This window comes from Hyla sarda, chromosome 7 (genome assembly GCF_029499605.1).
Source record: "Hyla sarda isolate aHylSar1 chromosome 7, aHylSar1.hap1, whole genome shotgun sequence".
NCBI lineage: Eukaryota > Metazoa > Chordata > Amphibia > Anura > Hylidae > Hyla > Hyla sarda.
The window spans coordinates 63,948,522-63,973,780 of NC_079195.1; the positions used below are offsets into that span (position 1 = coordinate 63,948,522).

The window sequence follows — 25,259 nt, forward strand, 5'->3', positions numbered from 1 at the left end:
GATGTCACAACCCTATATAATCGGCAGCCATATTACGGCCAGCCGCTTCATTCATTACACTGCAGAGAGATAGGACCAACAGCCTGTGTGTGTTACAGCAGAGAAAAGTGCATTCCAGCAGCGTTTAACATCCTCCTAGTCCCATCAGCGTCTCGTAGATGGAGAGCTTTGTTTTTTTCACAGAAAATTATTTTTACTGCAGCTGCAGGCATTAACCTTTCAGTCACTTTCTTCAACATTGTATTACTGAGAGGGGCACATAGCTGGGTGTTGCCTACATTTCAACAAGCTGCATCAACTTCATAAACCTTAGCAGAGGAGGCAGGAAGAATTTTTCAACGCAATTCAGTGTCTTTGTTCAAAAAAATCATCTGCTGGCTATACTAGTCTGTAGATGGTATAATAACCATCAGTCCATTCCTCATAGTCTGTGGTAGAGTGCAATTTTGTGCTTAGTACACAGCTTTTTTTGGGCTGCAGCACTGTTGTGTACTGTTGGAGTTTTACAAAAATATATATTTTTATAGGGTACTGTAGCGCATTTTTCTGCCCTCATTAGTGCATACCACATACATACATCTAAGTAGTGTACTATTTTGTACCTGTTAATCTGTCAAGAGCCTACATACTGAGAAAGTACAGACAAAAGTAATCACCAGCTGGTGTTTTACAAAAATACAGAGTCTTTAGTCTTTTTTTCTGACCTCATAAGTGTATACCGCATACGTACCTGGGGTCTCCTCGTGCTTCAGCCAACTCCAGGCTGTGTAATTCAGGCAATATATGGTTTATTGATGTTTGTGGCTCTGGGTCTGGAAATAAAAAATGTTGTTGTGGTAGCACTAGCTACCCAAAATCTTCAGTTTAAATTTCGGAATTTCTCTTATAATCTTAGGGATTGTGAAGTACTAGTGTCTACTCATGCTGCTGCCAACTCCTGGCTGTGTCATTCAGACACTATATGGCCTCCTCATGCTTCAGCCAACTCCAGGCTGTGTCATTCAGGCAATATATGGTTTACTGATGCTGCTGGGCCTGCGTCTGGGAATAAAAATTTTGTTATGGTAGCACTAGCTACCCAAATTCTTTGGTTTAAATTTCAGAATTCATTTTATAATCTTAGGGATTGTGAAGACCTAGTGTCTACTCATGCTGCTGCCAACTCCTGGTGTGCTGTTAAGGCACTATATGGTCTCCTCATGCTGCCAACACTTCCACGCTGTGTCATTCAGCCACTATATGGTCTCCTCATGCTGACAAGCTGTCCATGCTGTGTCATTCAGCCACTATATGGTCTCCTCATGCTGCCAACACCTCCACGCTGTGCCATTCACCCACTATATGGTGTCCTCATACTGATGCCACCTCCAGGCTCTGTCATTGTGCCGCTCTGCGACAGTGATTCTAAAAGCAATGTCGGTAATCTGCATGTAATTCTGAATAACAGTATTATTTCACTACCCCAGCACACTCTATATGCGTGTTAGAACACCACAAAGTGTTCTACACCCCTATTGAGGCTATCTGTAGGCCAGAATTAGCCATTTTTAATATAGATTCACCGCAAATAAATTTGTATCAAAACAAATTTTTCCCAAAAACTCAGCGAATCGCCCAAATCAAATTTTTCTAAAGTTTGCTTATCATATATATATAATATTATATATATATATATATATATATATATATATCAAAAGAGTTTTGCCAGAATGCTTTATAAAAGCACAGTATATATCAACAAATATATTTACAAATATGAAATGTTCAAAAGAAACTTCTGCTTTCATCTCCAAACAAATATCTCCCTTCCATTCCTGATGGCAGAAATACAAACTGTAAACACATCAAGAGAGCATTTAAAGTGTGGGAATGACCATTTGGAAATGAAGCCGCTTATAGTATGTGGAAGATGGAGATGCATAAAATAAATTAACTCTGCTGTATAGACGTCTCCCATGGGTGCTTGTCAGCCCTGGCAAAGAGATAAACATCCCTAAAATAGCTATAGGGAAGGACAACGCTCTCTATTGTTAGATCATTTTAACAGGAAGCTGTAACGTTGAAATATAAATCGATAGGAATACAAGAAATAAGAAATTACATTTCTTTTCTCCAGAGACTACAGGTCACTAAGTGTAAAATTGTTCATGTGAATTCGGCATTTTATCAAACCAAGTAATCCGCATCTCAAGGAAAGACACTTATAGTGCTTCATTTTGCATGAGGCTGAGGAGGAAATGGAATCACACCCGAGTCGGGAGGTATAGAGAAAAAATGGCAGATTGAATAGGCAGAATTGTTTTCTTATTTACTGACCTCAGCACTTGTTCTTCTGTGACATTGCAAGAGGTAAGGATTATAATAGTGTCACTACTGGAATAGTATAGAGTATAGAGACAACATATACATACACAATGGGGAAGATTTATAATACATGGGAAAAATAAAGGCTATCCATCAGGATGCAGATTTTGTTTTCCAAAAAGCCTCTGAAAATGAGAAGTGGAACGTGACTGGCTGCCATTGGAGACCAATTGGTCAAGTTCCAAATTCCACTCCAATTTTCCCAGCAGTCCTATTAATCATGCAGTCCTATTCAAACATGAGATTTTACTACATTGTATATAGCGTGTGGCCACATATTATATGTACAATGTATTACTTTTTTTTTTTTTTTTATCACGTTGGGCAATTTCAAGCAGGTTTAGGAGTCAGAGAAGCCCCCTGAAAAAACATGTGTCATGAAGACTTTGGGGGGTAATCTCATCTATTTGATCTTCTTGTGTACTTGTGTTTTTTGTCCATCACTTATCAGGAAAGGCTAAAGGCTATACCTTAACATGTATAGCTTGAAAGAAAGATGAGAGAGAGGGGATATGATTAAAACTTTTATATACATAAAGGGAATCAACACAGTAAAGGAGGAGAGGATATTTAAAAGAAGAAAAACTACAAAAGGACATAGCTTTATATTAGAGGGGCAAATGTTTTTGCAGTAATATCAGGAAGTATTACTTTACTGAGAGAGTAGTGGATGAATGGAATAGCCTTCCTGCAGAAGTGATTGCGGCAAATACAGTGAAGGAGTTTAAGCATGCATGGTATAAGCATAAGGCTATACTTCATATAAGATAGATAAAGACATAAGGCTATCCTTCATATAAGATAGGGATAGATATAAGGCTATCCTTCATATAAGATAGAGATAGGTATAAGGCTATCCTTCATATAAGATAGAGATAGGTATAAGGCTATCCTTCATATAAGATAGAGATAGGTATAAGGCTATCCTTCATATAAGATAGAGATAGGTATAAGGCTATCCTTCATATAGTTAGTACGGTTGAAAAAAGACATATGTCCATCAAGTTCAACCAGGGAATTGAAGGGTAGGGGTGTTGCGTGATATTGGGGAAGGGATGGGATTTTATATTTCTTCATAAGCATTAATGTTATTTTGTTCCAGGAATGTATCTACCCCTGTTTTAAAGCTGTTAATTTTTCCTGCTCTGACCAGTTCCTGAGGTAGACTGTTCCATAAGTTCACAGTTCTTATGGTAAAGAAGGTGTGTCGCCCCTTTAGACTAAACCTTTTCTTCTCCAGACGGAGGGAGTGCCCCCTCGTCCTTTGGGGGGGGTTTGACCTCGAACAGTTTTTCTCCATGTTTTTTGCATGGGCCATTAATATACTTATATACATTTATCATATCCCCCCTTAAACGTCTCTTCTCAAGACTAAACAATTGTAACTCCTTTAATCGCTCCTCATAGCTAAGATGTTCCATGCCCCATATTAGTTTAGTCGCACGTCTCTGCACCCTTTCCAGCTCCACAGTGTCTCTTTTATGGACTGGTGCCCAAAACTGAACAGCATATTCCAGGTGAGACTTTATAAAGGGGGAGTACTATGTCCCTGTCCCTTGAGTCCATGCCTCTTTTGATACATGACAATATCCTGACGGCTTTGGAAGCAGCAGCCTGACATTGCATGCTATTCTGTAGTCTGTGATCTACAAGTACACCCAGATCCTTCTCTACCAGTGACTCTGCCAGTTTAATCCCCCCTAAGACATACGATGCATGCAGGTTATTAGTACCCAGATGCATAACTTTACATTTATCCACATTGAACCTCATTTGCCAAGTGGATGCCCAGACACTTAGTCTATCCAAGTCATCTTGCAACTTATGCACATCCTCTATAGCCTGCACCGTTCTACAAAGCTTGGTGTCATCTGCAAAGATAGAAACAGAGCTGTTAATACCATCCTCTATATCATTGATAAATAAATTAAACAACAGCGGGCCCAGTACTGAACCTTGGGGCACACCACTAATAACCGGGGACCAACAGAGATACGTATAAGGCTATCCTTCATATAAGGTAGGGACAAGGAATATTCATAAGTATTCAGAAATTGGGCAGACTAGATGGGCCAAATGGCTCTTATATCTGCCGACACATTCTATGTTTCTATATATGGTGAATCTTCTTCCTCACCATCCTTGGGGATGTTCCTGCCCGTAGGGATGGTGAGATATGAAGTCAGTAAGTCTCCCCGCTGGCCCCTTAAGTAGTCCTGTCTTCTCCAGCTGTAATGACACCCCCCCCCCCCCCCCCCCGCAACCTCAGTGTGATTGACAGCCCTGGTCACTGCTTGGTTCCCTAAGAAAACAAAGCAGAGTTGCATGAAGGGTTGTTCGTGGTCTGTTACCATGGAAATATACAGAACTGCTTAGGAGCTGTACACAAAATTAAGGTACGTTTACACATACTTTCTCAGTAGATTTGAAAATCTTGCCTATAAGTTTATGTTGATTAAATCCATAGTATCCAATCCAAAGCATCGAATCCACTGTGGATAAAGTATGTGAGAATATAACCTTGGAAGACACTTTTAATCAAGACAAACTGTTTACAAAACAGGTTCATTTGTTGTATTTTAGCTTGTCTCAAAAAATTGTCACTGTTCCTTACATGTCCTTGATTATGAACTTCAGCTAGTGAATGAACTCTGTGCCCATGACTTAGATGGAGGTCTCCTAAAACGTAGTGTCAGACTGAATAGTGGCTGCGTTGGAATAGACTCTAGGTTCTACCACTCTAATGTTGTAACGTTATTGTCCTTTAATTAAAGAAAAGAGAAAAATAAATGAAACTCAAAAAAGGAGTACCTATCGTAAAAAAAAAAAAAAAAAAAAAAAAAAAAGTGCAATAAGCAAGTATATGAACATTTGCCATTTACCCCATTGTCTGATGAATAGATACTGTTATTCAGAGCAGGAGGTCTGAGGTTGGTGTGTTTGATAACCTTAACCATGACATTAGGTACACAGTTAAGTATATTGTACCATGACTTACAGAATGTTCAGAAGAATTCGTAAAGACATGACTGCTTATTTCCAAAAGCAGCACCACAATAGTCCATAGTTTGTTTATTCTATGGCAGCTTAAAGGGGTACTCCGCCCCTAGACATCTTATCCCCTATCGAAAGCGAACTTTGCTCCGTGACAGATGACTGGACAAGCGGTGCGGAGGCCACGCCCTCTCAATGCAATAATTGGGCCATGTGTAGGCCCCTTTTAATTAACACCTATTAACTTGATTGGCTGTAATAACATACACAACCTGAGGGCAGGTGTAGAGCCATTTTTAGAAGTAAGGGGTAATATTAGTTGTAATACAAATTTTACAATGTTTTACACTATTAGCCAAATTCTGATTTATTTCCTAAACCATTTTCATTGCTAATTTATTTCCCCGACCCCCCCGCTTTTTCCCTATCACACATAAACTGAGACACATCCAGCGTGGTACTGTGACATGATTGTATCCTGGCACCTGGCTGGCTTCAGTGTTGTAGACAGAGCTGTGAGTGACATGGAGAGATACCTGCCTGGCAGTAAAATACGCCTGAAAATAGATTTCCCATCTTGGCAGCTGCGCCACTTGCAATGACTCTAGAGCCTACACTTGGCACATGCTCAGTCTTGCTGTGATTTCTGAAATAAATCCATTGCAGATAACACCGAGAGGTTCTCGCAGACAGCAGCCCATCTGACGTGCTCCTCAGTTCATCAGCTTTTTCCATCATTGTAAGGTGGAGGATTTCTCTAGGAACCTGAGCTTCCTAGTGCGCCGCACTGCAGACGTGGCTTTGTTCTAGGAGGAACTTTCTGTGTATAAGTTCCACTCAGCTTGTTTTGCCAACTTTCTGCAAACTATTGATTTACCTCCTGACCTGAAACTTTCTTTTTAGATATGGTTTGCTTACCTCCCACGGACCCCTTTTAACAATGCTCGACAAAGACATGGCGTGTGCTTTACTTTTGCCAATCAAATCCCTGAAGCTTTATTAGTATACGAGCTGCACTTTTCATTGCCAGGAACTTTTGTTTTTCTTCCTCGGAAGTTTGTACATCTGTGACACAGTTTCTTCCAAATATGAAATAACAAAAAAAAAAATTAGTGCTCTAATTCTAGTCTTGAAAATTGCATTCCTATAGATTTCCTATGCATATGTGATCATAAAACCTACTGGTATATTATATTGCGCTACAGGCTAATGACAGAGAATGGTAGTCTAACAATTTCCAGATGGAACTGGATGGTAGGATTTGTTCTTTTTTCCATAAATATGAGCAATCCTATAACTTTTTTATTTGAACAACCAACAAGGCAATGGAAATACAGAACAAAAAAAAGCAGATAGTGTGGCTGCTATGGAGTTTCTGGAGGGAGGGGGGGCAGTTTTTTTTGGTAACATTCCTCCTCTGTCATGCAGGACTCCATTTTGCACAGGAAATACAGTACAGTGACCCCCCCCCCCCCGACCTACGATGGGCCCGAGATATGATAATTTTAAGATATGATGGCCTCTCAGAGGCCATCGCATGTTGAAGGCAGCATCAACATACGATGCTTTTGTATGTCGGGGCCATCGCATAAACAGCTATCCGGCAGTGCAGACTGCTTCAGCTGCCACCGGATAGCCGTTTACGGTGCCCCGTGTGGTCCGCTGAGATCACTTACCTGACGTCGGGGCTCCGGCGCATCCTCCTGTTCGGGATCCCCTGCATCGTCGGCGCTCTCCATCGTCGTCATCACGTCGCTGCGCACGCCGTCCCGTCATCCAATAGGAGCAGCGTGCGTAGTGATGTGACGGCGGCAACGGAGAGCGAGGATGCCGGGGAAGCAGAGGCCTTGCCGGAGCATCGGGGACACCCCGGGGACGCGGCGACAGCGAAGGACGGTGACATCCAGGGCAGAGTTGACGAGTGGTGACGGTCCGGAGCGGCGGGGACAGGTGAGTACAACCTCCAATACCAGTGGTCTTCAACCTGCGAACCTCCAGATGTTGCAAAACTACAACTCCCAGTATGCCCGGACAGCCGTTGGCTGTCCGGGCATGCTGGGTGTTGTAGTTTTGCAACATCTGGAGGTTTGCAGGTTGTAGACCACTGTCCTATACTTTACATTGCACGGATCCCTCAACATACGATGGTTTCAACCAACGATGGTCCATTTGGAACGGATTACCATCGTATGTTGAGGGACCACTGTATTAGCAAACTAGATGGTCCACGGGCCATGCAGTGCTTCTCCTACTCTACACAACATGTAAAGATGTGTTCACATTGGCACAAAAAGCAAAAGAAAACCTGCTTGTCGAGCACTAAATTTTTGTTTGCCTTCACTAAGTGACTAACTACTGACCATCTGACAAAACAAAACAAAACTTGAAAATGTGTTACCTTACTGAAATTGTCCCCAGAGAAGTGAGCATCTAAGGACTTCAGGTCCAGTACCTTACGGCCTCTCAAGGCAACTTGAATGCCAGCTATTCTTGACATTGGCTCCAGCACCTGTGCTAATTTAGATTTGTCTTAAAACCTAGAATGGGTCAGGAAGCGAATTGAAAAGACCCACTACCAATCCTATCTTTCATTTCATAAAATCTTGGCCCGAGCATAGGACGTGCCAAAATACCCTAGCAGCTATAGTCTGCAAGAGATTTAACTCTATACTGGATTTTCCCATATGTCACCAAGTTTTCCCCGAATGATGCGTCTGCTGAAACCTGGTTGCAACATGACAGTTACTTCTCGGACCACCATTCCTGACACTGTCTCCCATACAGTATAGAAAAGCAGTAGCTGAGCAGATTCATATTGTAGAGAAAGTTCCAGGATAATTAGGATAATCTGCTCAATGTGGAATAAGTAGTCATGTAGGTGGTAATACTGTGCATGTAAATAGAGATGGCACTGATTAGGACCGTCTACTTGACTACTTAGATCAGAATAACCTAATGTTTACATGAAAAAATGAGAAGTTATCTTGGGATTTTTTTTCTCAATAACATAGGGCCTACTAATTAAAGCAGATTGGGCTGTATTTTTCATTAATAAGTTACTCCGCCCATAAACATCTTATCCCCAATCCAAAGGAAAGGGGATAAGATACCTGATCGCGGGGGTACGTCCACTGGGACCACCCACAATCTCCGGCACAGCACCCCAGTCATCCGGTGCATGGAGCAAACCCCTCCATTCATGAATGGAGGGATGTGGCGTGACATCACGAACACAGAAGCTCCAAGCTTCCGTATTCAGAAACCTGCAATGCCGGCCTAAATATCGCTTTGGGTCCAGCCACTGATAGGATATAAGATGTCTTGGGGATGAGTATCCCTTTAAGTCTACAGCTGAGCTAGGTAGGCTGGGGAGGATACCTTTTAGAATTGTACTATTATGAGAATAGTACAATCGTGTGAGAACTTCCTTCCCATGGACAACATTTTGACCTACCATTTGAACAATCACATGAAGCAATAATAGTGCCAGAGGTGGTCACACCATTGCTAAACTGGGCCCCATACCTGCTGTGGTCTGTAGCAGAACTTTGGCACATGCAGTATTTCAATTTAAAGGGGTTATCCAGGAAAAAACTTTTTCTTATATATATAAACTGGCTCCAGAAAGTTAAACAGATTAGTAAATTACTTCTATTAAAAAATCTTAATCCTTTCAGTACTTATGAGCTGCTGAAGTTGAGTTGTTCTTGTCTAAGTGCTCTCTGATGACACGTGTCTCGGAAACTGTCCAGAGTAGAAGCAAATCCCCATAACAAACCTCTTCTACTCTGTGCAGTTCCTGAGACAAGAAGAGATGTCAGTAGAGAGCACTGTTGCCAGACAGATAAGAACAACTCAACTTCAGCAGCTGATAATTATTGGAAGGATTAAGATTTTTTAATAGAAGTAATTTACAAATCTGTTTAACTTTCTGGAGCCAGTTGATGTATATAAAAAAAAAAGTTTTTCCTGGCATACCCCTTTAAATTGCTACAGTGTGATTCAGTGGCTTATGTGAATGTAACTTCAAGTTCATATTTATACATTTCAGACGTTCAATTTGGGTACAAGGTGCAGGCATTTCACTTTTTCTTCACAGAGGCCTAAATGTTTTTCTTTGTTGTTCATGAATTATCTTTGACCCCAGTAATGTTTTCTGTTACTATGGCACTATGCATATTCTACTCCAAAGAGAGAGCACCAACAACAAAATGTGTGCAATCTGTGCAAATTCTTCACCCCCTCTTTACCACCCCATGTGCCATTTAATTTCCTCTTTATCCCCTTGTGTCACTTTATAAAGAGGGGGGGGGGGTGATGTATTTACACAGGGGGTAATAAAGGGAGAATACAATGGCACAGGCAGGGATCAAATGGAAATGATGTGGCACAGTGGGTAAGGGGGGGATAATTTGGCACAAGGCAAAGGAGGAATAAGGTAGTACAGGGTATAAAGGGGGGATAACATGGTACAGGAGGGGTAAGGGCTGATTAAACAGCACTCAGAGAATCTACTGTAATATTGCTTTTTATTATGTTTTATAGGCAACTATAATATAGTGAGTTCAGTACAGTAATTGATGATTTTTTAGCCTTTTTTCCCAATATGGGACATCTCTCAATAGCAGACACTTTTTTTATTCCCCGTGAGTGTCCGCTATTGGGAGATTTTACTGTATCAGGAATCATTATATACTAAGACATAATTTAAAATAACACAGCACCCAGAGCAGTAGGACTGAGAACAGACATTTAGTGAAGCACCTGAGGTAGCATTCACCTGACAGGGCCATATTCTGTACTGGGACACCACACTTTTGTTACTGGTTGCCTGTATATTTGGAGTTACTGTGCAGATTCTATATGATCTAGTAAGGAGTCAATTTTCTAATTAAAAGGAGTCTCTGTACAAAAATTAAGTTACATTGCTTTGATTGTCAACACGCAGTCAACAGTAAATGAGCCGGCCACCCATGCAAGCAACTTGGAGCGTTAAAGACTCACACTGCTCTCTAGTTTGTCAGACTTTCATTACGAGTCTTTCTACCTCGGCATGCTTCAAAGAGCCTTCCACTGCCTTCTCGCCATATCATTTCATTCCCTTCCACTTTCTGCATATGTTACATCTAGGAGAGAAATGGAGCCTCTAATTACGGCAATGGAAGAGAATTCCTGTCATTTACTTATGCTGCTTTACTAGATGCAAGGAGCTTTGGAAAGCAAACAGCAAGTTCCTCCTTGTACTGTGCACTGTCAGTAAGTTTAGGAAATGCCAGGATGGTAATTAACACTGAAACATCAGTCTAGCAAAGTAGCTAGGACGCGATGAACACTCATTTGAGAGCATTTTGCACTTGCCATTGAATATCAAGCTTCTCAAGTGGCACAAATGAGGAAAAGCTAAATGGAAGACAAAGCGGTTGAAGGACTTTATTTGCATCTAGAGGAAAGCAAAGTGGATGAGGGAGACAAGGTGAAGCCGTTCCTTGGAAATTACTTCCATGTCCTCTATACACAATCGGTGGATATAAAGAAAGATAGTGTACAGCATTCCTGGAACCGATGTGTTATTTGTATTCCATTATCATATACTGTTCATAACACACGTCCTTGTACTGTTCTCTCTGTCCTGCTGAGACCCGTTATCAGAAAAGATTCTCCGCTCTTAAGTTAGGCTCACATCTTGGCTGGAATTCTCGCGCAAAAGACACATTTCTCACTTAATGTTATCCAGAGTAGAATAAGGAAAACATCAAATGACATACATGCCAAAGCAGCTTTCGAACCTGAAAAAGACGGTCGGAGATTTCAACACAAAGAAAAAGCAGAGGTAGGCAAACAATCTCTGATAAAGTAGCAGTAATGCTCACCTATTCTTACAAATGGTGGGGCAAATGCCGATCCATATAATACAAAAAAGTTGTATTTGGATGAAAGGCTCAGAATAACTAAGTAAATTTACTATAGTTATTGTGCAATGTTGCCGCCTATTCACATAAATTGAGCTCCTCAGTTCAGTGGGGCTTAAAGGGGTAGTTCAGTCCTGAAAAACGTATCCCCTATCCTAAGGATAGGGGATAAGTTTCAGATAGCAGGGGGTCCGACCACAGGGACCCCCCGCAATCTCCTATACGGGCCCGCGAACGAACAGCCCACGGGAAGGGGGTGTGTGGACCATTGCATAAAGCAGCAGCTGACACGCCCCCTCTATAAAACTCTATGGCAGAGCAAATCTCCAGATCTGCCATAGCGCTGTATTGAGGGGGCATGTTGGCCACCGTTTCGTGCAGTGGTCAACACACGCTATCGGGCCAGGGAGCCGGGGCCCCGTACGAAAGATCGCGGGGGTCCCAGCAGTCGGATCCCCCGTTATCTGAAACGTATCCCCTATCCTTAGGATAGGGGATACGTTTTTCAGGACTGGACTACTTCTTTAAAGGGGTTCTCTGCTACTCAGCATTTGGAACAAAGTTTTCCGAATGCTGGAGCCGGCGCTTGGAGCTCGTGATCTCATAGCCCCGCCCCATCATGATGTCATGCCCCGCCCCCTCAATGCAAGTCTATGGAACAGTTTGTTCCAAACTTTGAGCAGCTGTGTACCCCTTTAATGTTCTAAGCCATCTTAAAGGGGTATAACGGTGGGATTTTTTTTTTTAACCAACTGGTGCCAGTTCTTATCAGCTGCTATATACTACAGGAGGAAATTGTTTTCTTTTTGAATTTATTTTCTGTCTAACCATAGAGCTCTCTGCTAACAACTCTGTCCTTGTCAGGAACTGTCCAGAGTAGGACCAAATACCCATAGCAAATCTTTCCTGCTCTGGACAGTTCCTGACATTGACAAAGGTGTCAGCAGTGAGCACTGTGGTCAGACTGAAAAGAAATTCAAAAAGAAAAGAACTTCCTCTGCAGCATACAGCAGCTGATAATTACTTGAAGGATTACGATTTTTAAATTTACAAATCTGTTTAACATGCTGGCACCCCTTAAAGCTGAATGCAATGAAACTATGATATTTTAACCCAAGCACTTCCAATCAGCAGAAATGCTGTTGCATAGGGTATGGTTTGGGCCACATATTGATTCTACCTGCATGTCTCATATAGTCAAAAGTGCACTTACAAAAAGAAAAGAAAAAGCATGTCATATGCTAGGGACTAGAGTATGGTGCCCACCATGGGTAAGGCACATATTATAAGAGTTTGAGCCGCCAAGGCCTGTAGTAAGGTGAATATAAAATCCACTGCCACTGAACCTTATGTTACTTTTATCCAAGCCAGTGTTATACAGGATACTACTTTTGTACTCCACAAAAAAACATTTATTTAAACTGATCAATTGGAGCGTCCCAATACCACCTCGAGTGTAGAGTTATCGGGTAGCTGAGGTGTACTCAAGTAATAGTTAGCCATGTGGTATTAGGCTTATACTGTTGCTATTTTGTTGTCTGCTTTAGAGCTGAGCTTATAGGAAATATGTCATCAGTATCACCCACACTAACCTGTCATACAGGCTTGTAGTGCTGGTGATAGTCATAAAAATTATACTTACAATATCCTGAATGACCCAGCCATTGTTCCGTTATCGTTGCTTTTCTTTTTATGTAAATAAGGTCCTTGGGGCATGGGCGAAGCTAGGACCGGAGCTCCGGGCACCCCACGTGTCTTTTTCCGGGGGGGCCCTCCGCCCAGCTCATCAATATGCACGGCCTCCCTCCCTGCACGGCGTGCCACTTCCAGAGTACACCCAGAAGCGGCATCAGTTTCAGCCTCATTCCCCCTCATGCCTTCGTGCATCCTCACACTTCACTGCTGGCTGTGGGAATGAGGCTGAAACTGATGCCGCTCCTGGGTGTACTCTGGAAGCGGAGAATGTGCCGTGCTGCGAGAGCAGGGAGGGAGGCTGTGCACATTGATGAACCGGGCGCAGCGCCCACCCGGCAAAAGACACGTGAGATGCCCGGAGCTCTGGTCTTAGCTCCCCCCATGCCCCAAGGACCTCATTTACATAAAAAGAAAAACAGTGATAATGGCGCAATGGCTGGGCCATTCAGGACATTGTAAGTATCATTTTGATCAGTATCACCCACACTACAAGTCTGTATGACAGGTTAGTGCTGGTAATACTGATAACAGATTTCCTTTAATATCACATTGACTACGCTACAAGTGCTTGGACAATACCATTAGATGGATTCATGCATACTGCAAATATTTGTGAGAATTTGCATGGCTCCTCTAGTTCCCATATGTAGCTTGTTTTTTTGCAGGTTTTATATTTGTTCAATGTGGTAGATGAAAATATCAATGACAGATCTGGTTTTCCAATGAGACAAATAAATTGCATGTCAATGAGACATTCTGCGTTAAAAAGACTAGCATTAGACATGGCCTAGTAGCATTACTGCTGTGGCCCAGGGGAAGTGTGTGTAATGGCAGATGGAGGCCCAGAGGGATTTAAGAATATGGGTAACTTGGTAAAGGTTGAAATCTTCAGGTTGTCAAGGTCTGAATCAAAGTGGCCTAAATGGCTGGGGTAGTTTCACTTCAAAGTTGAAGGCTTAGTCTTTAAAGGGGTACTCCGCCCCTAGACATCTTATCACGGGGGTCCCACCGCTGGGGACCCCTGCGTTTTCCCTGCTGCACTAGGTGTTTGCGAGAGCGTTGGGTGCAGCGCCGGAGGCTTGTGACATCACGACCACACCACACTCGTGATGTCATGACCCTCAATGCGAGTCTATGGGCGGGGCCTGTTGGTTCATTGTTCCTCTTCACAAGGTTTGATAAACCTCTCCCCACTCCCCCCTTGCTTCCTTCTAAAGAAAGTCTGATCTCAGATTAAACTCCACCTTCCTTCTAGAAGGTTCCTACAGTTCAAAATGGTTAACCCTGTCAAAGCCACAATTTTGCTTCAGGGACTCTTAAAGGGAATCTGTTGACGATGTTTGATATTTGTATAAAAGGGTATAAAAGTAAATTGTAATTGTACCCTTCATTGATCTAATATTTGTTTTCAAACTTATAAAATCCCCTTTTTATTTCTTCGCCAAGTGTCAAGGAGGTTTGCCAAGCTGCGCAGTGTGTGACAGCCTGGCATGCCTCTTTATGCACCCTCACCTCCCGGCACCTCCTTGTCTGTACAGGACTCTCTATATGAGTCAAGGAGGGGCTAAGAGGCCAGGGCAAGCAAGGATACTGTCACGATGCCGGCTGGCAGGTAGTGGATCCCCTGTGCCAGAGAGGGATGGCGAGGACCGCGCTAGTGGACCGGTTCTAAGCCACTACAGGTTTTCACCAGAGCCCGCCGCAAAGCGGGATGGTCTTGCTGCGGCGGTAGTGACCAGGTCGTATCCACTAGCAACGGCTTACCTCTCTGGCTGCTGAAGATGCTGAAGATAGGCGCGGTACAATGGAGTAGGCAGAAGCAAGGTCGGACGTAGCAGAAGGTCGGGGGCAGGCGGCAAGGATCGTAGTCAGGGGCAACGGCAGGAGGTCAGGAACACGGACTAGGAACAGACTAGGGAACGCTTTCACTAGGCACTAAGGCAACAAGATCCGGCCAGGGAGTGCAAGGGAAGTGACTAGATATAGGGAAGTGCACAGGTGAACACAATAAGCTAATTGGGCCAGGCACCAATCATTGGTGCACTGGCCCTTTAAATCTCAGGGAGCTGGCGCGCGCGCGCCCTAGAGAGCGGAGCCGCGCGCGCCAGCACATGACAGCAGGAGACGGGAACGGGTAAGTGACCTGGGATGCGATTCGCGAGCGGGCGCGTCCCGCTGTGCGAATCGCATCCCCAACGGCCATGACAGGGCAGCGCTCCCGGTCAGCGGGACCGACCGGGGCGCTGCGGAGAGAGAGACGCCGTACGCGCTCCGGGGAGGAGCGGGGACCCGGAGCGCTAGGCGTAACAGTACCCCCCCCCTTAGGTCTCCCCCTCTTCTTGGGGCCAAAGAACCTGAGGAAAAAAAATTCAATTTTTCCGTGATGAGGTCCGATGCAAATTAGGAGGGGTTCTGTGTGGAAACGAACGAGACAGTCCAATCTTTTATTGTAAAAACAATAGATGTAGAGGGGTCTGGCGAGACTGGTCACAGGAACGTAGAACCTGTTGATGAGAGAGGCCAAAAAAAATTTTCCTGCAGATCCGGAATCCAAGAAGGCCACTGTAGAGAAGGAGAAGGCAGAGGCAGACATCCGCACAGGCACAGTAAGACGTGGAGAAGCAGAGTAGACATCAAGGACTGTCTCACCTTTGTGCGGAGTCAGCGTACGTCTTTCCTGGCGGGGAGGACGGATAGGACAATCTCTTAGGAAGTGTTCGGTACTAGCACAGTACAGGCAGAGGTTCTCCATACGGCATCGTGTCCTCTCTTGAGGTGTCAAGCGAGACCGGTCAACTTGCATAGCCTCCGCGGCGGGAAGCACAGGAACAGATTGCAGAGGACCAGAGGAGAGAGGAGCCGGGGAGAAAAAACGCTTCGTGCGAACAAAGTCCATATCCAGGCGAAGCTCCAGACGCCATCCGGAAGAACGCATGTCAATGCGAGTGGCAAGATGAATGAGTTCATGTAGGTCAGCAGGAGTCTCTCGTGCGGCCAGAACATCTTTAATGTTGCTGGATAGGCCTTTTTTAAAGGTCGCGCAGAGAACCTCACTATTCCAGGACAACTCGTAAGCAAGAGCACGGAACTGAATGGCGTACTCGCCAACGGAAGAAACACCCTGGGCCAGGTTCAGCAGGGCAATCTCGGCTGAAGAAGCTCGGGCAGGTTCCTCAAAGACACTTCGAATTTCCGAGAAGAAGGAGTGTACAGAGGCAGTGACGGGGTCATTGCGGTCCCAGAGCGGTGCGGCCCATGACAGGGCTTTTCCAGACAGAAGGCTGACTACGAAAGCCACCATAGACCTCTCAGTAGGAAACTGGTCCGACATCATCTCCAAGTGCTGGGAACATTGCGAAAGAAAGCCACGGCAATACTTAGAGTCCCCATCAAATTTGTCCGGCAAGGACAGGCAGAGGCTAGGAGTGGCCACTCGCTGCGGAGGAGGTGCAGGAGCTGGCGGAGGAGAAGATTGCTGGAGAAGTTGCGACTGAAGTTGGTGCGAAATGGTGGACATTTCCGACAGCTGACGGGTTAGAAGGGCGATCAGTCGGGCTTGCTGGGCGGCCACCGTGGTGAGGTCAGCGACCACTGACAGAGGAACTTCAGCGGGATCCATGGCCGGATCTACTGTCACGATGCCGGCTGGCAGGTAGTGGATCCCCTGTGCCAGAGAGGGATGGCGAGGACCGCGCTAGTGGACCGGTTCTAAGCCACTACAGGTTTTCACCAGAGCCCGCCGCAAAGCGGGATGGTCTTGCTGCGGCGGTAGTGACCAGGTCGTATCCACTAGCAACGGCTTACCTCTCTGGCTGCTGAAGATGCTGAAGATAGGCGCGGTACAATGGAGTAGGCAGAAGCAAGGTCGGACGTAGCAGAAGGTCGGGGGCAGGCGGCAAGGATCGTAGTCAGGGGCAACGGCAGGAGGTCAGGAACACGGACTAGGAACAGACTAGGGAACGCTTTCACTAGGCACTAAGGCAACAAGATCCGGCCAGGGAGTGCAAGGGAAGTGACTAGATATAGGGAAGTGCACAGGTGAACACAATAAGCTAATTGGGCCAGGCACCAATCATTGGTGCACTGGCCCTTTAAATCTCAGGGAGCTGGCGCGCGCGCGCCCTAGAGAGCGGAGCCGCGCGCGCCAGCACATGACAGCAGGAGACGGGAACGGGTAAGTGACCTGGGATGCGATTCGCGAGCGGGCGCGTCCCGCTGTGCGAATCGCATCCCCAACGGCCATGACAGGGCAGCGCTCCCGGTCAGCGGGACCGACCGGGGCGCTGCGGAGAGAGAGACGCCGTACGCGCTCCGGGGAGGAGCGGGGACCCGGAGCGCTAGGCGTAACAGATACATGCCAGGCTGTGGCACTTGAGCAGCTCAGCCCTGTCTTCATGACACTTGGCCTAGAAATAAAAAGACAATTTTATAAGTTTGGCAACTACCATCCATTTCAGGTTTGCTTTTATACTCTGACAGCTAACAGTGTATACAGCTATCAGCAGCAAATACAATTAAATGATTCCTTTTAGGATACAATCACATGGGCTGATCTTTTGTGAGTTTTCCGCTGGAGGAAAATATTCCCAGACCCCAAATATGAGTCAATGTAATCTTGGCTGAATCTGCTACACTGTCTCTTTATAGGAAATATTACTATGCTCTTAATACCAACATGTAGTTCTTTATGTGAAAAGTGAAGTATAAGAAATGAAGATAGCAACCCTGAATGGAAGCAGAAGCTAAAAAGAGGAATATGTTGACTATTGAAACGGATTGTCTCAGAAGTCCCTTATTTTTTTTTGTAAAAAGAGTCCCTCATTCAGGATCATTATTAACAGCCTCGAGTGGAAAGCAGCTGAAAGTATTTCAATGGAGAACCCTGTAGGTCCATAGATTTAAAGGGGTACTCCAGTGGAAAACATTTTTTTTTTAAAAATCAACTGGTGCCAGAAAGTTAAACAGATTTGTAAATTACTTCTATTTAAAAATCTTAATCCTTCCAGTACTTATCAGCTGCTGTATGTACCAGAGGAAGTTCTTTTCTTTTTGAATTTCCTTTCAGCCTGACCACAGGGATCTCTGCTGACACTTCTGTCCATGTCAGGAATAGGAGCAAATTCCCATAGCAAACCTATCCTGTTCTGGACAGTTCCTAAAATGGACAGAGGTGTTAGCAGAGAGCACTGTGGTCAGACAGAAAGGAAATTCAAAAAGAAAATAACTTCCTGTGGAGTATACAGCAGCTGATAAGTACTGGAAAGATTAAGATTTTTAAATAGAAGACATTTACAAATCTGTTGAACTTTCTGGCAGCAGTTGATTTAAAAGAAAATGTTTTCCAGGGGACTACCCCTTTAATGGACAGTCAATGATTTTAAAGGGCACTGTTAACTGCTTAATTTTCCCTATGTTGCGCTACAGGTGAACCATACTTGGTGCCAAGTTTCTCTACATATTAAAGCTGATTACTTGGGATCACTTTATCTCAAAAATTGCTTCCTAATGTCTCCATATTTCAGACAATGGGGGAGATTTATCAAAACCTGTCCAGAGGAAAAGTTGCCCAGTTGCCCATAGCAACCAATCAGATTGCTTCTTTCACTTTACAGAGGCCTTGTTAAAAATGAAAGAAGAAATCTGATTGGTTGCTATGGGCAACTCAGCAACTTTTCCTCTGGACAGGTTTTGATGAATCTCCCCCAATATGTCTTATTTGCTTGACCAAGTATCATGGGTATTAAAAGGCGGAAGTCGGATGGCGGGGGGAGGGGTGTAATAGGTAATCCTTAGCATGGCTAAGAACAGGATATTTTAGGCAAGTTAAGATTCCAACTCCTTCTGGCTCTGTTATTTAAACTTTGATCTATGTGAGCGAGGAACTGAGGAGAAGCTGTTCACTATCATGGACTGGCTCCATGGCTGTGAATCACCGTCCTTTATATTCCTTAGATGCACCGTGAATTATTTTCCTCTGAAAGACAAAATATGAGTTAGTGAAGTGGAATCTATTTATCATGTGGGCAAGGAGGCAGATGACTTTTATGGCAAAAATATTCATCGGCAAAGCGGTGTGAAAATGTATCCATGTAAATCTTTGTTTAATGCTGGAATTTAGTATACACATTGTCACTGTAATGCTCAAGCTGACAAAACTGTTTTATTTGTGTACAACCTGTTCTACAATTATTCTTGTTTTATGGTCTGTTAAATCTTACTTCACCTTTACTGCTGGGCACCATGTTATAGAATAGGCTAACACTTTATAGGCCCAAAATATATCTACACTTGAATTTACCTGTATATGACTTTTTAACAAGAAAATGATGTGTACATGTTGTTTATTTCTGTTATAACAAAGAATATATAACAAATGTAATAAACCGGGGAAAACTCAGTAACCAGGTCATCATGGTGACTAGAACATCAGCCCTGGCACTCATTCAACTTTCATTAAAGGGGTACTCTGCCCCTAGACATCTTATCCCCTATCCGAAGGATAGGGGATAAGATGTCAGATCGTCGGGGTCCCGCTTCTGGGGACCCCCGCAATATAGCAAGCTGCACCCACCTGTAACTGCTTCCGGAAACGCTGGAGGCTCTCAGGCTAATTCCTCCCGAGCACCCCTTTAACACCATAGTTCTTTCCCTCATTGAAAGTGATGACAGATTATGCCTAGAGATGAGCGAATTTACAGTAAATTCGATTCGTCACAAACTTCTCGGCTCGGCAGTTGATGACTTTTCCTGCATAAATTAGTTCAGCTTTCAGGTGCCCCCGTGGGCTGGAAAAGGTGGATACAGTCCTAGGAGACTCTTTCCTAGAACTGTATCCACCTTTTCCAGGCCACCGGAGCACCGGAAAGCTGAATTAATTTATGCAGGAAAAGTCATCAACTGCCGAGCCGAGAAGTTCGTGATGAATCGAATTTACTGTAAGTTCGCTCATCTCTAATTATGCCATATAATGACAACTCTGGTAGCCGAGAATGGTGTAACATGCAGCATAGTATTCATCCACTACACTTCTTCCAGCAGAATGTAGAGTGTTGTAGGTGAATACATGTGAAAGGCTTGGGAAGACTTGCTGGGGTAAAAAGGTTGGGGTAAAAGTCCTGCTGTAAAAAAGAGATTGCCCCCCTTCTATGATCATTAGCAGTCGACAAACAGACGCAACTTTTGTTTGATTTTTTTGGCCTCGAAAAAAAACACCACAAAAAATGCTTTTTCATTATTTCCCTCCATGATGCAGCTTTTGTGGTATTCTTTTCAAAAATAGTGTGTATTAGAAGTGGCATTTCTAGTTGGCATTTTAGCCCCTGTATTTTTCTCATTACTGCTCATGTGATGCTTTTATATTGTGACTCCATTTTTTTATTTCTATTGAAGATATGAAATTTATGGGAGGAAAAACACAACAGTTCATGTAAATCTGCCACCGAGCCTAAAAAGGGAGGGGGGGGGGGGAGAATAAAAATACAATGTGGGTCTGCCGTTTCATAATTCACCCTGACTTGCAGCTAACCTCTGACCACAGTGTTTTAGGCACGCAAGAAATGCCATGTGGTGAGATTTTTGGGGGGCATTTTTTTATGGTAGGGTGGCTACTATGGGAGGAAGATGTTACACGTATAAAGGTTTGGGGCTGCTGTCACTTATGTGAGGGGGACTTCTGTGATCCCTGGGAAGGTTGGAGGAAACTGCTGTGACTACTAGAAAAGATAGGAGTTTGATCCTGTTGTGACTACTGGATGAAGTTAAAGGGGTATTCCAGGCCAAAACTTTTTTTTTATACATCAACTGGCTCCGGAAAGTTAAACAGATTTGTAAATTTCTTCTATTAAAAAATCTTAATCCTTCCAATAGTTATTAGCTTCTGAAGTTGAGTTGTTGTTTTCTGTCTAACTGCCCTCTGATGACTCACGTCCCGGGAGCTGTGCAGTTCCTATGGGGATATTCTCCCATCATGCACAGCTCCCGGGACGTGACATCATCATTGTGCAGTTAGACAGAAAACTTCAGAAGCTAATAACTATTGGAAGGATTAAGATTTTTTAATAGAAGTAATTTACAAATCTGTTTAACTTTCCGGAGTTAAACAGTTGATAAATATAAAAAAAAAGGTTTTGCCTGGAATACCCCTTTAAAGTGATGGAGATGTCTTCTACAGCTAGCAGTGTTACTATTTCATTTGAGCCAAGGCATGTCACTATTTTTTTGTTAGATTTGCATAGAATCTGACAAGAACAAAACTTTTTTTTGCCTCTGTTTGAAATCGTAGAGTTACAGTAGGCTTTTATGAATGCCATATTATGTCTCCATATTACGGCTCTATAGAACCAGAGATTTAGAGGACATTAACATGCTGCCAAAACTGTGCCTCAGATATTAATAGCTTTAATAGCGCACATTTTTTATAAATATAGTCCTAAATCCAGAAAACTCTACACAGCTGCATGACATTGCTGCAACATAAATTATACTAAAGAGCATTACCAGTAATATCAAAATGATATAAAAAAAAAATAAAAAAACAACAGCCAGGAAACAACAAAGTAGATCAGAAATATGAAAGATTATTTCTGTACATTAAATACATAAACTATTTTTATCTAAATAATACTTCAGCAAAATGGAACAATGGAACCTGTATTAGGTGAACTGTCCCAGCTGGACAAGCCACTTAAAACTGAGGAAGGCTCCTGCAGGGGAAATGTAATTAGTGCTGGGCGATATGACCAAAAATGAGTATCACGGTATTTTTCTAAAGTATCACGGTATTTCACTGTATTTTTTTTTTTTTTTTTACATTGAGACTTGCATTGAGGTGGCGTAGCGGAACTAAATGGGCTTTTGGAACTAAATGATCTGAACACTGGGGCAGTGGAGTACCCTTTTAAATAGATGTAACAAACAACCCTACAGCCTCCAGCTGTTGCAAAACTACAACTCCCAGCATGTTGGACTATATAGTAGTGTATAGTATAGGTCAGTGTTTCCCAACTAGGGGTGCCTCCAGCTGTTGAAAAACTACTACTCCCAGCATGCCCGGACAGCCGTTGGCTGTCCGGGCATGCTGGGAGTTGTAGTTTTGCAACAGCTGGAGGGCCTCAACAGCTGGAGGGCCTACTGTAGGTATAGTATATTATACAGACCCCTGTCCATCCCAGAACCCTGACTCACCTTCCCAGTTGCTGCAGGGACCGTCCGGGGAGGGTGGTCCGGGCCATCCATCCTTCCTGTAGTGTCCGGCCGGTGGAGGGTGAACCGGTCTGGGCTGTCCTTCTTCTCCGGGAGTCTTCTTCTCCACTCCGAGCAGGCTCCGGCCTAGTAACGCTGCATAGACGCCGCTGCGCAGTGACGTCCGTGCGCAGCTACGCACCTGACGTCACGGCATCTATGCAGCGTACTAGGCCGGAGCCTGCCCGAAGTGGAGAAGAGGACCCCCGGAGAAGAAGGACAGCCCGGACCGGTTCACCCTCCACCCGGAATGCCGCCGGACACTACAGGAAGGATGGATGGCCATGACCACCCCCATTACGGGTAAGTTTAATTTTTTTTATTGACTCGGAGGGTGGGGGAGGGGCCCAACCGGTATAGCGGTATGGGTAAAAATCCATACCGTGGGAGAAAAAAAAACGGTATCCGGTTCATAACGGTATACCGCCCAGCACTAAATGTAATATTACATGACAACACAATTAAATCTCTTCACTCTGGCGTATAGTTCTTAAAGGGGATATCCAAACAGATTCAAATCTTTATCCTACTGTTAAGGATGGGTTAATGTGTGGCCTTAAACTGTGAGTGACTACCACTGTGCTATTTTGCCGAGTGTCGACATGAGCAAATTCACACCAGACAAGGTTGGTATAAATTCTCTCCTCGGTACTGACTCCAGGGAGTTCTGTTTATTATCTGGAAATCACATTAGTTTTTACAATCTGACAAAAAGGGGAGGGTAAAACTATGCATCAAATCATCATTTTATATGCTGTATGGTCATTTGAGCGTGGCGTGGCATAAGTCACTTATGTTACAACGTCTCTATCTTGAGATTTTTCCATCCTTCCACAAAGCCCAATGTTTAGACTTCTTGTATCCACAAACTCCATCTCAAGGTTCTAATCTTAATTACGGGCAAAGAGCAGCTGAACTGTTTTTAATTAAGGAAAGAAAAGTTCTTCTGCAATATTTAGCTGTAGTAAAGGCATATGAGTATAGATATAGCGATCAATATATCAGAATATTATAGACCCAACACTACCATTCATGGCAATAAAAATAAATGCATTGATTATATACTGTACTGTAGATATAAATGGTATGCAATACATTAAAATGTCCAAAGTCCATGAACAATGAGAGTGAGTAAAAACAATGCATTAAGTAGAGTTTGTCCATAAAGTCTTAAAAGGGTATTCCGAACATAGATATCTTATAAGATGTCTTTTACACATAATATGTCTGATCGCAGGGGGCCCGCCACTGGGACCCCCTTCAATCTCCCTGCAGCACCCAAATACAGCTCTAGTTTCAGAAACCTCTGAGTTTCCGGGACTGGCGACGTGATGTCATGACACACCCCCTCATGATGTCATGCCATACCCCCTCCATGCATGTCTATGGGAGGGGGCGTGACATCACATCTCCATTCCCGGAAACACAGAGGATTCCGAAACTAGAGCTGCAGCCCTACATAGAATGCAGCTCTTTGAAGAGGGGATAAGAAGTCTATGGCCAGAATACCCCTTTAAGTTTCCTGCATATTTAATTTGTGTTGTAAGTAAGGAGGGTTAAATTATGCCAGTGAACTGTGCCAGAACCCTTAATGCTGCATACTGTTTTGACGCCATGTTACTGCTAATCTTTATTGCTACATTTGCAGTAATGTGTTGCTTCAATGTATTGTTTGCCTTTATTTGACTACACATGTTGTTATGTCTTGCTACAGGTGCCTTGCAGTGTTAGCAACGTGCTAGCATGCAGGTATATGCATGAGAAGCAGAACTCTTAGTGTTGTATATGACAGGCAGGTGACTGTTAGGTGGGTGGCTTTCCATGCCTTCATAAAACAAGCCTTTATCTCACTAGTCTGTGTATGTAGTGTGATTTGAAGAGTTGAGAAGTGAAATGTTCTACAAGTGAGCAGTCCTGGCATGGGTATGATGAGCCGCTACTGACATATTGGTGATAGTCGTTGAACCAAAAGACTGTAGGTGAGCTGACAAGGGAAGCAAAGCTTTGGCTGTGGAGTACCCTTACTATAGACTAGGCTATAGAGAGGTTGAGCTATATGATACCAAGAAGCTGCAGTGAGGATAGCAATGGGACCACAAACTATGTGAAGACACTTGGTACAGGAATAGACCATCCAGACCATCTGAGACAACCTTGTGAGTAGAGCTGAAGCAGCATAGGGTTATATCCCGGGGCAGCAAGTTTAAGCAATATGTCCCTGGTGCATGAGAAAGATGTTTGGTCAATAGTGTGTTCGTTATTTCCGAATTGCCAGCGGGCATCCATTGTGAGAACTGTGTACAGACTCATTGTGAGAACTGCCAAGCCTTCAAATCCTTAAACGGTACTCTGCTGCTAGACATTTTACCCTCTATTCAAAGGATTGGGGATAAGATGTCTGATCGTGGGGACCCCGTGATCTCCCGCAGCACCCGACATTCTAAACAAATGCCAGGTCCTGCAGCAGTGATTGTGACATCACTGCCACACCCCTCGTGATGTCACACCACGCCCCCTCCATTCATATCCATGTGAGGAAGCTTGTCACAGCCTCTAGCTCTGAGCATTCTGAACAAAATGTTCAGAACACTGGAGCACCTAAGTAACCCTTTAAGCTTAAAATTTAACATGTTAACACAGTCTAACAATGTCTTCATAAAACACCTCAATTGTGACTATAGGTCAAATCACTTTCTCCTCATGGCAGTATTTCTTTGATAATCAGTCTTTGAGTAAAAAAAATACCTAAAAACAGCACAAGTGTGAACAAACATCAATGCACTTACGAGTCTAATGAGTTCATCCAGGTGATTTCCCGCATCAGCAGCCTGATGAGATGACCAGCTGGTGTGATCAACCACCTGATTCTCAGCCAGAGGCTGCATTACAGAATCATTGTGCATTTGTAAATGAAAATAGAGCCTATCCCATACCTAGAATCAGCATAAACATGTAAGCAAAAGGCATACAGAAAACCTGAACATAATTTTATGATAGCCTATGATGCACTATATAAGTGTAAGACTCATGGCAGTACTGTTAGACTCACGGCAGTAG

The 25,259-nt window shown here is 43.7% G+C and overlaps 2 protein-coding genes across 8 annotated transcripts in view; one reads left to right on the forward strand and one right to left on the reverse strand.

Annotated features, from left to right (window-relative positions):
* The window catches only part of DNTT (DNA nucleotidylexotransferase), a 412,449-nt gene that overhangs the window by 192,169 nt on the left and 195,021 nt on the right, over positions 1–25,259 (reverse strand). The window lies entirely within an intron of this gene.
* The window catches only part of LOC130282002 (uncharacterized), a 183,096-nt gene continuing 168,341 nt past the window's right edge, over positions 10,505–25,259 (forward strand). Inside the window, exon 1 of the transcript XR_008846200.1 lies at positions 10,505–11,188. The gene's annotated coding sequence lies outside the window, so the exon portion shown is untranslated. The remainder of the gene's footprint in view (positions 11,189–25,259) is intronic.